Source organism: Heliangelus exortis, chromosome 14, assembly GCF_036169615.1.
Source record: "Heliangelus exortis chromosome 14, bHelExo1.hap1, whole genome shotgun sequence".
Taxonomy (NCBI): Eukaryota; Metazoa; Chordata; class Aves; order Apodiformes; family Trochilidae; genus Heliangelus; species Heliangelus exortis.
Genome location: NC_092435.1, coordinates 16,404,547 through 16,417,109, shown reverse-complemented (window position 1 = coordinate 16,417,109; position 12,563 = coordinate 16,404,547). Strand labels below are relative to the sequence as shown.

At 43.9% G+C, this 12,563-nt stretch overlaps 1 long non-coding RNA gene across 2 annotated transcripts in view; it reads right to left on the bottom strand.

The window, feature by feature from the left end:
* Positions 1 to 12,563, bottom strand: part of LOC139802461 (uncharacterized) — a 128,443-nt gene that overhangs the window by 114,739 nt on the left and 1,141 nt on the right. Inside the window, exons 3-5 of one of the 2 annotated variants that reach the window (XR_011728630.1) lie at positions 11,112 to 11,220; positions 9,516 to 9,596; positions 9,033 to 9,107 (exon numbers count right to left, since the gene is read on the bottom strand). This is a non-coding gene — a long non-coding RNA (uncharacterized lncRNA). The remainder of the gene's footprint in view (positions 1 to 9,032; positions 9,108 to 9,515; positions 9,597 to 11,111; positions 11,221 to 12,563) is intronic. The other variant, XR_011728631.1, reaches the window with a different exon arrangement.

Below are 12,563 nucleotides of genomic sequence, written 5' to 3'. Positions count from 1 at the left end.
ATGCTTTTGGAACAGTCTCTTTGGCTTGATGTGGCCATGCACAAATCTATCTGCTCAGACCTAAGATGTGTAAAACTGAGCCCACACCAGTATGTGCATCTTACATATAAACTGTGCACTTTTTCAGTCTTTAAAAAAAAAACTTTTCTAATTCCCAATAATCTTTTTAGGAATCAAATAGCTCAAAAATTGTATGCTATATAACTGCTTATGCTCTGGTAATAGATATGGTAGTTAGAGAATGGTGTGGAAGAAAAGGCAGTCTGGGACCAAACCTTTGCTCTAAAGATAAAACATGTAACTGACTTAAGAACACAAATAAGAAATTCTGGGTTACAAAATACTTTTGATCTAAAGGTCACCTCCTTCTCATTCTAGACAGTAAAGTTACTAATACTATTTTTTTTAACTCTATCTCATTTTATTCTTCCTTCAGAAATACTGTCCTAAAAGCAGCTACTTGTACTTAATTAACATTCCTGAGTATTCAGAGTTGTATCAAATTTTGTATATTTGTAGAGTACCCCCCAGCAGGGGACAAGCAGGGTGACTGTGTGATAGAATCCACTTAAAGAACAGTTCAACCTCTATCAGCTGTGCTGGGTGACAACAGCAAGGCATCCATTTTACATCCATCCTGAAAAACTATGCTTTGGGGAGTTTTGGTTTTTTTTTTCAGGCTTACAGGCAATTCTGTCCATGAAATAAGGAGTGCTGCATACAGCAGCTCAGTCATACAGCAAGCTCAGCAATAAAACTGTCATTCTCACCTCTCCCAGGCACCCCAGACTCATCACACCCATGCTCAGGCACAGCCTTCAGCCACCTCTTCCTAGACACAGCACTGTAAAACAGCCTTCCAGAATATCCCCATCCTCCCTTGCCTTTCTTCCTTTGCCTTTTCCCTTCCATGAGATGATCCACAGCCCGACTGGTATGAGAGACTTCATTAAAAAATTCCAGTTGAACTGAACTAGCTGATTCCTCCTGCCAATGAAACTGCTTTCCCTAAGAAGTCTGTGGAAAAGCCTTAGCACCTGGAGACACTGGATCACTCAAGGGATAGGTAACAGGCAATGGAATATTTAACCTCTAGGGTACTGGCTTGAATCCAGAGTCAGGACCAAACTTGAAGCATCAGTCTCTCGGGCAGGCTGCCACATGACACTTTTAAAAATAATCCCCCTTCCCTCAGGAGAGCCCTTCCCTCTTCTCTCCTCTCTATCAAGAGACTTTTCTCCTCTCTCCAGCCTGAACCTTCCAGCTGAGACCACTGCAAGCTGGAGGGCTGTAATTTAGAAATGTACAAAATGTTATGCCAACACAAAATAAAAGTTTTAGTGCAACTGTGTGAGCAACACCAGGCAGTAGATTTAGTGGCTTTCCAGAGAACTGGGGTGTAGACACATGGTTTTGCTGTTGATCCATTCCATTGCACAAGAGACAAATTACAAACTTCTCCATGCCCAGAGCAGAGAGACTACATGCAGTTATGCCAGCTATCTTCTGTTCCCTCCATACTGAAGGTTTATGGATCAAAATCCAACTCAAGATTCGTAGCAATTAATAAACATGAAAAGAAGATGTTAATTTTTAATGGAAATTAAGAGGTAGTAAGGGTAGAAACCACCACAACTGGAAAAAAAAAAAACCAAAACAACACTAAAGCCAAGCAGTGCAATGGAAGTTTAGTCTGTTTTAAAACAAAAGACATTCCCCTGCACCTTTTCCCATATGCAGCAGCAGCAGCTGTCTGCTCCTTCTCTGTGATGGTGTTGGAAAGAAAATTCCTGTGCCACTCCCTTCCCTCCTTCTCTGTTATCATTGTCCACAGCAGATTTCTTCACACCCTTCATTAAGCCTGATCCTCTTACTCTTCGAGTAGAGGCAAAATTATTTCCATTTGATGTTTTCTATCACTGTGCATCTCAATGAAAATACACTAACTCCCTCTATTAGTGACTCCCAACCTAGCAGGTCTGTGGCTGTACAGTATCAGTGAAAGCACAGCTGGAGAAATAAAACTCGTGTAAATAGCTGAAAAGATAGGTAAAAGTCTGGGCAGGGATCCAAAAACACTAAACTACAGACTCCCAACATCTGGTTCAGGGTGGATTCCAAGAAAGACAGAAAGAGAGAAAAAGACAGACAGAAAGAAAGGATTGATTTCTCTGTGTATTTCTTACATAAGGTTTTCATTTATTTTTTTTTAATTCATAAAAAATTTTCATCAATTATTGTGGTTTAATTTCTTCACCTTACTGCATCCTGCTGCTTCTCTGTTTTAGCCATATTAATCAGACTCAAGCAGTGCCTCAGACAGGAGTTACAAGCAACCCTCAATTTCTTTTCTTTTTCTTGTGATAAAAGCAAATTAAAGATAAAAACCACTGTACTTTATTACCAAGCCTCTCTCTCTTTTTAGCTAGGACTGGGCTTATGACACATGCAGAATCCCACACGGGTTTACTGATCTTCCAGGCAAATGGGCACTGCAATCCTATCAGCTTCTCAGGTTGTCCAGAGCAAAGCCCACACTGCTCAGGACCTCCACGAGGCACCCAGGACCCCACCACTGCCCGTGTGGAGAGTAATTTGCTGCTTGGAACAGTTTTGTTGTCTGAGAGCTTCTGATGAGGAGGAGTTCAGAGGCACCACACAATTTTCAAAAGCTCATACAGGACTTAGAATCACACGAGCCCCCTGTTTTTTAGGGATATTTCTACCCTTAAGGTACCTGAGCTCTTTTCAAAGTCCTGCCCCACCACATGGAAGGAACATTAGCATCTCTTCCCCCCATGACTGCCTCTTCTGGCCACACAGAATGCCCCTCAGACACACCAGGTCTCTCACTGATCCCTTCAGATCAGCCTTCCCCAACCTTGCTCCACAGAGAGCTGAAGATGCTGCTCTGACAGACTCAATGCCTCTCCAGGAGCTGTTGCAAGGACTGGGAGCCCTCTGCCTTGTCTGGCTGTCTCTACCCAACTGTGGGGTTTTGCTTTGTCTGAAGATACTGGTAGCAGGTGACCTGCTGGGCCACCCCACTGCTCACACCCCACTTTTGTCCCCTCTGCTTTAACCAGGACCCCTTCTCTGGGGTTCCAAGGGTGGCCTCTTGTCCCTGCAACCACCCAGACCTCAAAAACTCTTGATGCCTGCACTCACAATCATCATTAAACACACAAATGAGATAATGAGAAGCTCTGAAAAGTCTCCAGACAATCTCAAATTTGCCTACTTTGTGTGCTTCAACGCTGCCTCACTCGGAGCTGAGCCATGAGTGTTTGTCTGCTTTCCAAGTGTTATTATGTGCACACAAACACAGAAAGTGAAAAACAACCACACAGAGTAACTGTGTGAGGCTCCTGCCCAAAGACCAATTCCCCCCTACACCTAGGCAAGGTAGGAGTTGGCTCACTTTTTCCTCTCTCAAAACAGAAAGAAGGTTGAGGACAATGTTCAGGACTTGGCAAGGAGCAGGCTGGACACAGCCATCTCAGCTCTTTGCCAGGTGCTGTGCCCCAGCCAGGGGCACCAAAGGATTTATTTCCATCAGGAGAGCTTTTATGCAACAAGCTAGTGGCTTCCAGGTAGGATACAGTGCCAGGAAAATGGCCATAGGCATGTCTCCTTATCCACAGTGAGCCTTCAATTATGAAAGGAGGCAATGACATTACTGAAATGGGAATCCCATTAGGGCACTGACAGGTAATAGAAGGAGATGAATTCTGTCCCTCAGAAACAAAGTCCTGGAGAAATGAGGAAGCCACCCTTCTTGAAGACCTGTGCAATTTATTCTTGAAGATTGATGCCTAAGGGGAGTAATTACATATGCATATTATTCAGCCCTGAATTCTTTCCTTCAAACTCTCTTTAAATTATGCCAGTTTGCAAGACAATCTTTTCTACCTGCTCCAAGCTTGGTGCCACAGAGAGCTCAGCTTTCAGCCCAGCCTGCCCTCCTCCTGCCCAGGCCATCTCCCTTGTGCATCACTCCTGGTTTTGAACTGACCCTTTAGCAAGCACATTCAGCCCTCTAGACCACCAGAAAACAACTGACTTTCACTCTGGAAATACTTGACTGATGTTCTACTGCCCCAGGCAGAAGAAAAGAGAATAAAGCAGCTTGCTGCATAGTTGACAAAGCATCAGTGCTTTGAAAAATGACGGATGGGCCCTCCACCCCATACCTTTGTGCTACCCACATCAGTGTGAATGCATGTGTTCACACCCGGGCACCCAGATCACACACTGAACTAAAGGAACAGTCACAAACCAGGGGCAATTTCAAATCAAACAGAATTTCCTTTTGAGTTACACTACCAGCACTTCATAATGAAAGTGACAGAGAAGCTGCCCTGATGCAATGCAGAACCTTTTACCCCATCTCCTGCAGTCAGCAGATGCTCCTGCAGTCTGGCAGAAAGCTAACCCCACAGACAGGGCAGTGCAGGAAGCTTTTGCCTGGATTTCTTTCCAGTTAGTTTGGAACCATTGGGCTGTTTGGAGATCATGGGCACCAGCTGATACACAGCTTGTGGGTTAAAAATTGGGGTAAGGGGGAAAAAGGGAGAAATGTTTAAATGCAGCCTCCATGACTTGCCTGGTCAGGCAGAATTCATTAAAGCATTTCACCAGTGTTTACATTAGATGAGGTAGAACTCTTGCACTACACAGAATGTATTTGTGCAGCCCATGAGCCACTCGAAAAGATGAATCACGACAGCACATCTATATCCTTCCTTTACAAGGGCACTGCTTTCCAGGAAGATTTATGCACAAACAGACTAAAAAGCACACCAAGCTTCATCCCCTGCAAAGAAGGCAACACACCGAGGCAGTGAAGCTTAAAGGAAGTCACTTTTTTTCCTAAACCCCAGCCCCCTGGCTTTTCACCACCTGGACACCAGTTCTGAAACGATGACCTCATCATTTATCATTTTACCTTTCAGTGCTTTACTTAATACATGACCTGCTCAGTAAAATATTTGCAGACTTGGTACTCTGGTACTTTATCCCATTACAAAGGCACGCATAACATTTCACTCACATCTCTTTCATGCAGGTGGTCCTCTGTTCTAACTCAAGGCCAAACAGAATATAAAGTTAGGCCAGTTCAGCAGTGTAGGTGAAGGCATCTGAACTGAGGGAGGGAGTATGGTAACTGCAGATGCCAAGGGTGGCTATACATTTCAAAGATAGTGCTAATTTATTTATTTGGCTTACAGTGACCGAATCCATCTGTCCAGTACAGATGATCAACCACAAGACGTCTCAGAATCACTACAAATCAACATTTTTTTATTAAAATTGTTCACATATGTACCAAGGAGCCACAGAAAGGTGTATTTAAAATGGTCTCATTCTTTCAGGCAATTCCACTCCATTAAATTTTATGAGTACACACGTCTCAGAAGGAGAAGAAGAGAGGAAAAGAAAAAAAAAAAATAAATGTATCAGGTACTTCTGTGTTCCCAGCTTATTTTTAGGAAGTTTAACAGTGCAAAACGTAATGCCTTCTTAGTTCATTTCATTTCTCTGTTTTGTTCTCCCTTCCCATAAAATATTTCCTGTGCTAGATTGTCTCTCAGTAGTTTTATACTGGATGATCTCGTGGCAAATATCTTCAGACACAGCAGTTTAGATTTACAACCAGCAAACAGAATGTATCAGTGGAGGTATCTGGACAGAGGAGTTACAGTACCTACAGGCAGGAGGCATTTCTTTTCAGCTTACTTGTAACAGAACACATTTGCACAACTGGTTTTGATTTCCATTCATATTTCCCACTAAGGAGATAGAGAAATTTGGTGCTTATGGCGCTCGGCGCTGAGAGGTACTGGGAATGTTGCCACCTCCAGAGATGACACTGGAAACACTGGAAAGTGGGGGGACTCAGTCACACACAGGTCCTGCCCCTGGACAGCAAGTCTGCCCTTTCAAAAATAAAACACAGCAGAGAAACATTGGGAAGAAGACTTCCTCTGCAGGCAAGTATCCTGAAGCACATCCCTTCAGTTCCAGCACAGAGCTTGCCTGGCCAAAGAGAAGAGCAAAGGGCAGATCCAAGGCACACAGGTGACAGAACCTAAAAGAGAAAACTCCTGTACAGGAGCCCACAGAGCCCTTTATTATGAAAGGTTGCTAAGGAAATTGTTGGGTCTCCAGTGACTTACTACTCTTTCTCTATTATTTTTTCAAAGACTCAGCTATTGTGGTCTCAAATTAAGATTTGGCTTCAGCCTTCAGAAAGACATGAATAATAATAAAACCATATTGCTGCACATATGACATGATTAAGCAGCTCTCTGGGTTATATACAGAGGAAACGTCTGAAAAGGCACTGGCTGACACTTATCAAAGAATTTGGAAATGGAAATTACAGCAGAAGAAAGTAAATTAGTCAAGAATTTTAAAAGAAACAGGATATAATGATCAAATAGATGACATCAAATGAAAACCCCAGATCAGGAACCAGTGCAAAAAACTTCAGGAAGACATGCTTTCAACCTGGTGACATCATATTTATGTATGTCCTATGCCATCCAGACATATCCTGGTGGTTTCATTAAAGATACAAAGCACAGGATTTTGAACTCTTGTGGTTTTGTCTCTGTTGTATATCATCACCTTTCCAGGGCTCTGCAAATCAGTGAAGTCAGTCAGTCCCCATTCATAACTCTGTTGCTCAAATTCTACTTAAAGTCAAGGTTGGAAGGCAGTGCTTTCCAGTAGGATGCTTGTTGTGAAGAGCAGGCACAGCATTTTTCAAGACATGAGTTAATGAGTCACACTGTTTGTGTTTCCCAAACAAATTAATAACAACAACTAACAATTCATTCCTAAAGTTCCTGCATGCCCACAATTCCAACCGACTGCAGCAGGAGCCAGAAGTGCTCTGCAGCTTTGAAAATGAAAACCATCCTATGTGTTCCAGCTGAAATTTCTGCAGATTCATCTGATGATAGTTAAAAGGTGAAGCTTAAAATCTTTGGAAGCCAAATTTTAAAATAAAAAAATCCTAAACCAGTAAAACACAAGGAACTCATTTTAGAACACGGGTTTTTGAGGCTTTACCTGTGCAACCTGCCACTGAGTAGCAGATCCTATACCTACTGTCATTGACATTGACAACAGTATCATTACAGTAAATTATCATCAATTATTCCCCACAAATTACTGATAACATTAGCAGAGATCCAAACAGAAGAATGTTTTCTTTCACAAACTCCCAACCACCTAACAAGAGAAGCTGAAACCTGAACTTATGCCCTGGATGACTCTATTTTAATGACAGCATTTTACATGCACATAGGTACACTTTGTACCTAATGCACTTCTATGTGCAAGGATCTCAGAGGTTTGGTTTCTTTGGTTTCTTACAAGTTGGGTCTTAAAATTCCTTCCATCCACGTGGAAAGAGAAGAAGTGGCTCAGGATGGTGCACAGGTTTGACAGTCATCTGCAGTGCAGTTCTGGGTGAACAGTTTTTTAAGATTGCAGTTCAGGAAAGTACAGCACACACAAAGTCACTTTGGCTTCTGCAGCTCCTCAACAACTGCCTTAGCTCTGCCCTGAAAAGAGATACCCTAAAACCAAGACTCTAAGTGTTTAGCTATTAGAAACAAGAGAAATCAAATCAAAAATAAAGATTGGACTTGTGTACAGTAAGCCAAGATGTTGAGTGAGGACATTTAAGAGAGGGCAGCTGGGGGTTCACCTGTGTGGGGAGAGGAAGGCAGAGCAGCCAGGGTTGTATAAGCAAAGTCACTTATGGAATGTGCAGAATGTACACGGAGGGTGTGCCCGGAGCAAGGGCAGCACCCGGGGCTGGGGGTGCAGGGAAGAGCCTCCAAAGCCATGAGGAACAGGTTGCCTGACAAAAAGGCATTTCCAGCCCATGTTCTCTGCCCTTGGACTCAAAGCTACCAAAGTATCCTAAAGATATCAGTGGGGGCAGTACTGCCTGGTATTTCGTGCTACTAAGATAATCATAAATGAAATAGTCAACATTTCTTCAGTGCCCTCATCCCCCTTCCTGAAACAGGCAAGACTTCTGCAATTGTTGGCAACAAAGTGCAGGCAAGATATACAATCAAAGGTAAAGAAAAAACTTCAGTCCATTTCCGGAGCAGTCTGGATTTTTTTTGCCCTTTGCTGCTTTGGATATTTTTCCATGACTAATTAACACATTCCCCCCTAAAACCTACCCAAAACTCCAAGCACATAAAGGGGCAAAAGAGAATACTTTGGTTTTAAAATGAATCTGCTTTAACCACTGCAATGCTCCTTTTGTTTTCCTCTTCAGGTGCCACTTGCAACAATCAAATCCAACTGGCAAAGGGATTGAAATTAAGTCCACTTTAAATATACAGATGTTCATGAAGCAAGTGAAATCACAGAATAAAACCTCACCCAGCTGAGAGGTGGGTCTGTCTAATTAATGCACAAACCTAAGGATCTGTGGAAATCTGTGTGTTGAACACATTTGCTAAATATTAGACAATAGTCTTGGGGAATCTGCTACAGCAAAGTGTGCATGAGTATCCTCTGACTTCAGCACAAAATCAGATAGGGGAAGAATTCCACTCCTTCCCTCCCAGCTCCAGGACTGGATCCTGTCAGTGTTTTGTGACTGCCAACAAGAAAACTGAGTTAACCTACCTACAGTGGTACTTGAGTTAGCTCTACTCATCAGAACTAATTATAAGAAAAGTTCACACATTGAATGTCAAAGATGAATCCACAGAGGAAATGTTACACATGAAACACATGTTCCAGGCATGCTGTTCAAAACAAATCTGAAAAAAATAAGGTCAAGGACCCTGGAGTATTTCTCACAGAGATTCTGCAAGCTAAGTAGTGCAATGGCATTAAATAAATTACATGGTTTCAAATTACTCACTATGCAACTACAAACTGCAGAAGAATACAGCTCCTCAGGAGTACTCTGCCTACAGCAGGATAAATGTGTCTGGAGAAATAGGCAACAGAGAGCAGAAACTGTTCAACAGTTGGCCATGACTTACCTACCAATCTGTAAACACCAACCAACCTCTTCCTCAGGAGCAGGATTTTGGAGGGATTCATTAAGCAGATCTGTACTGAGAAATTGTGAAGACAACTGTTAGCAGGCCCTGAGAACAATACACAGGAATCACCTCACAGTGCACAGGCTCCCAGCAGCAAATGGACACACAGACCCAGAGGCATCTCTGAAGCTCTGTCACACCAGCTCTGGGCAGATCTCAGGTCAGGATTGGGGCACTAAGGTAAATTCCATTTTGAACCAGACATAATTCACAGCATTTAGTTAATTCTGAAGGGCCAAAGCTTCACTATCAGCTCCAGAGACAGCACTGTTTTTCTAAACAAGCTTTGTTCACCTTGCATTCAATTTCTGTTAGGAAAGGGATCTCCACTTCTTCTGGAAACTTCATATTCTCAGGTGCCATATTTCATAGAAACGGCCTCATTTTTTAGTTCATCAAAAGCAGAAAAAGTAATAAAACCTTTAGATGTTAGGTGATTTTTCATCTTGCTAGAAACACTTCAGCACAATTCTGATCCACTGTCATCCCAGGAAAGGCTGCCTGTAACACACAGAAAGCCAGCTTGGGCTTTAAGCCAGCAAAGCACTTCAGCATAATTTCACCTTTAAGTCCAGGCACCATCCCACCAACTGTGGTGAGACAACTTAAAAATCATTACAATTCAAAAGCTTAAAGGGTTTGCTAGCCTAGAGCCTTGGTGTGAACTTCCTATAAGGAGTCTCACAGCACACAGCACGTATTTGGTGTTTCTCATATCCTCCCAACCTGAGTAAGGCCCTACAGATGAGCTCCAGGTGAAATTTGATGGGAATGGACAATATTTGCAAAACTTTCAGCAAAGGCCTTTGTATTCCAGAGTTTCTTATTCCAGTGTAGGTGAGAGTATACTTTATACATCCCAGGAGGAAAATAACATAGTCAGAGGGCTCTCAAAGAAATACAAAGGCTACAGACAGGAAAACTATTGTGCATAAATCCAGGTGGAATCATAAGTCTTTCTCAAAATGCTGAAGGAATAAATCCCCCTCCTGCAAACTACATAAGAAGATGTGGTTCCCATCCACAACTGAGTGGCAAAGCAACTTCCCACTTTGTCACATCTGCCTCCTTTTTTCTCTGTTCCATCACTTGCATTCTCTCATGAGAAGAAATGCAAGAAGGGGCAGGGGCTGCATATGCTCATCACCAGGGGAAGGAAAAAAGGAGGGAAGAGGGTTTGTACCCTAGATGCTTGCACATGAATTTGGCTTCAGCCTTCATGGAGTTTACATGCCTTTGAACACTTTCTGTTTCTTTCTGCATTCTTTGCTGCTCCATTTTATTTATTTGCACCTTCTGCTTCTCAGATCTTCTGCCAGACTGCTTATTTAATTCTACTTGTTGCACTAAAAACACCATTGTTGTCATCCAAATTAAGCCCTGAACATAATAAAAACCTCAAAATAACTCAGACAACCAGTTTTCCATCCTTTGGTCTCACTTGAAGGAGAGTATAAAAACCAGTACTTGGGGGAGCTCTGGAGAGTTTACACAGGAACAGTTCTAGGTATGTGGCATTTTTGGCCATGGATTTTTTTGCTTCCCTATCTTTTCCCTCCATCAGTTAAGGATGCTCAGTCTCCCCCCTCCAATCTGCAGGCCATTTAGCCCTTTTTCCATTGCAAGGATTAAATGTTTTGTGAATAAACAGGGTACTTTTCAAATTTTGAGGTGAGACTAGCAAGACAACCCAGATGACCTTGACTCTTGGGAATGGGGGAAGAGGAATAAATCCCAGGTGTCTGTGGTGAAGCAGTTGGGCACTCTGGCTACAGACCCTTTTCCCTTGTGAAGGACTCCCAGGGATGAGAGGGTGTCTGAAAAGATGTCTTGGTTTTGATCAGGGTGAACCAGAACCCAGAGAACAAAACTGGGCTCTGTTACACCCCTCCACCCTCCCAGGGGGAAATAAAAGGGGAAAATAAGGAAGACTTAAAGGTTGCAAGTTAAAACTACAACAGGTTTACTGAAACAGCCAAGGGATAGTAATAAGTGTGATGAGGAACAAATACACACCAAATCCCATCTCGATGATCCCTGATATGAGTGTCCAAAGGTCCCTTGTGGCAGAACAAACTCGGGAAAAGGGTCCGCGGCTCTTCCCAGCACCCGATGAACTCGGATCCTGCCAAGCACAGGGGCAGCTGATGACAAAAGGACCTAAAGCCCTCCCCAAGCCCTCCCAGTGCAGCAAGGAGCAGGAAGGTCCTCCCCTCCTGGCTTTTATAGGACATGGCAGGAAAAAGGAGGGAATCCTGACCCTCTCTGGTCTGCCCCCTGGATCCCTGACGACCCTGAACACCTTTTCTCTATAGGTCATTGTACTGACACCTTAAAATTAGCCTGGCCCCTCTCAATCCATAAGAAAAGATTAACCATTCCTTTGGTGCAGAGTCCATCAGGATGGAAGGGAGGTAAAGTGAGTGCCCCAAGTATTCATTTCCTGCAGCATGAGGACCAGAAGGGCAAAGTGGTCCAGCCTGAGGAGCTGGACAGTCCTGCTCAACCTACAGCTGCTGGTGCCAGCTCTGCAGCATCATTGTTGGGCTGATTCCAACGGGATGAGGTTCAACAGGGCCAAGTGCCGGGTCCTACACTTTAGCCACAACAACCCCATGGGGAGCTCCAGGCTGGGCACAGAGTGGCTGAGAGCAGCCAGGCAGAAAGGGACCTGGGAGTCTGGATTGACAGGAAGATGAACATGAGCCAGCAGTGTGCCCAGGTGGCCAAGAAGGCCAATGGCATCCTGGGCTGGCTCAGGAACAGCGTGGCCAGCAGGTCCAGGGAAGGGATTCTGCCCCTGTGCCCAGCCCTGGGGAGGCCACAGCTTGAGTCCTGTGTCCAGTTCTGGGCCCCTCAGTTCAGGAAGGATATCGAGGTCGTGGAACAGGTCCAAAGGAGGGCAACCAGGCTGGTGAAGGGACTCGAGCACAGAACCTATGAAGAGAGGCTGAGAGAGCTGGGGCTGTTCAGCCTGAAGAAGAGGAGGCTCAGGGGAGACCTCATCGCTCTCTACAACTCCCTGAAAGGAGGTTGTAGCCAGGTGGGAGTTGGTCTCTTTTCCCAGACGACTTTCAACAAGACAAGAGGACACAGTCTTAAGTTGTGCCAGGGGAGATTTAGGCTGGATATCAGAAAGAATTTTTTTACGGAGAGGGTGATCAGGCAATGGAATGGACTGCCCAGTGAAGTGGTGGATTCTCCATCCCTAGAGACATTTAAAAAGAGCCTGGATGTGGCACTCAGTGCCATGGGCTGGGAACCACGGGGGGAGTGGAGCAAGGGTTGGACTTGATGAGCTCTGAGGTCCCTTCCAACCCAGCCAATTCTATGATTCTATGATTCTATGATTCTATGATTCTATGATTCTATGAAGAGGCTGAAGAAGCCACCCAGCAGGTGACACAACCTGAGGTCAGGATAGGATCTGCTCAGCCTGTCATATTTATTATTTTTAAACATTATTTT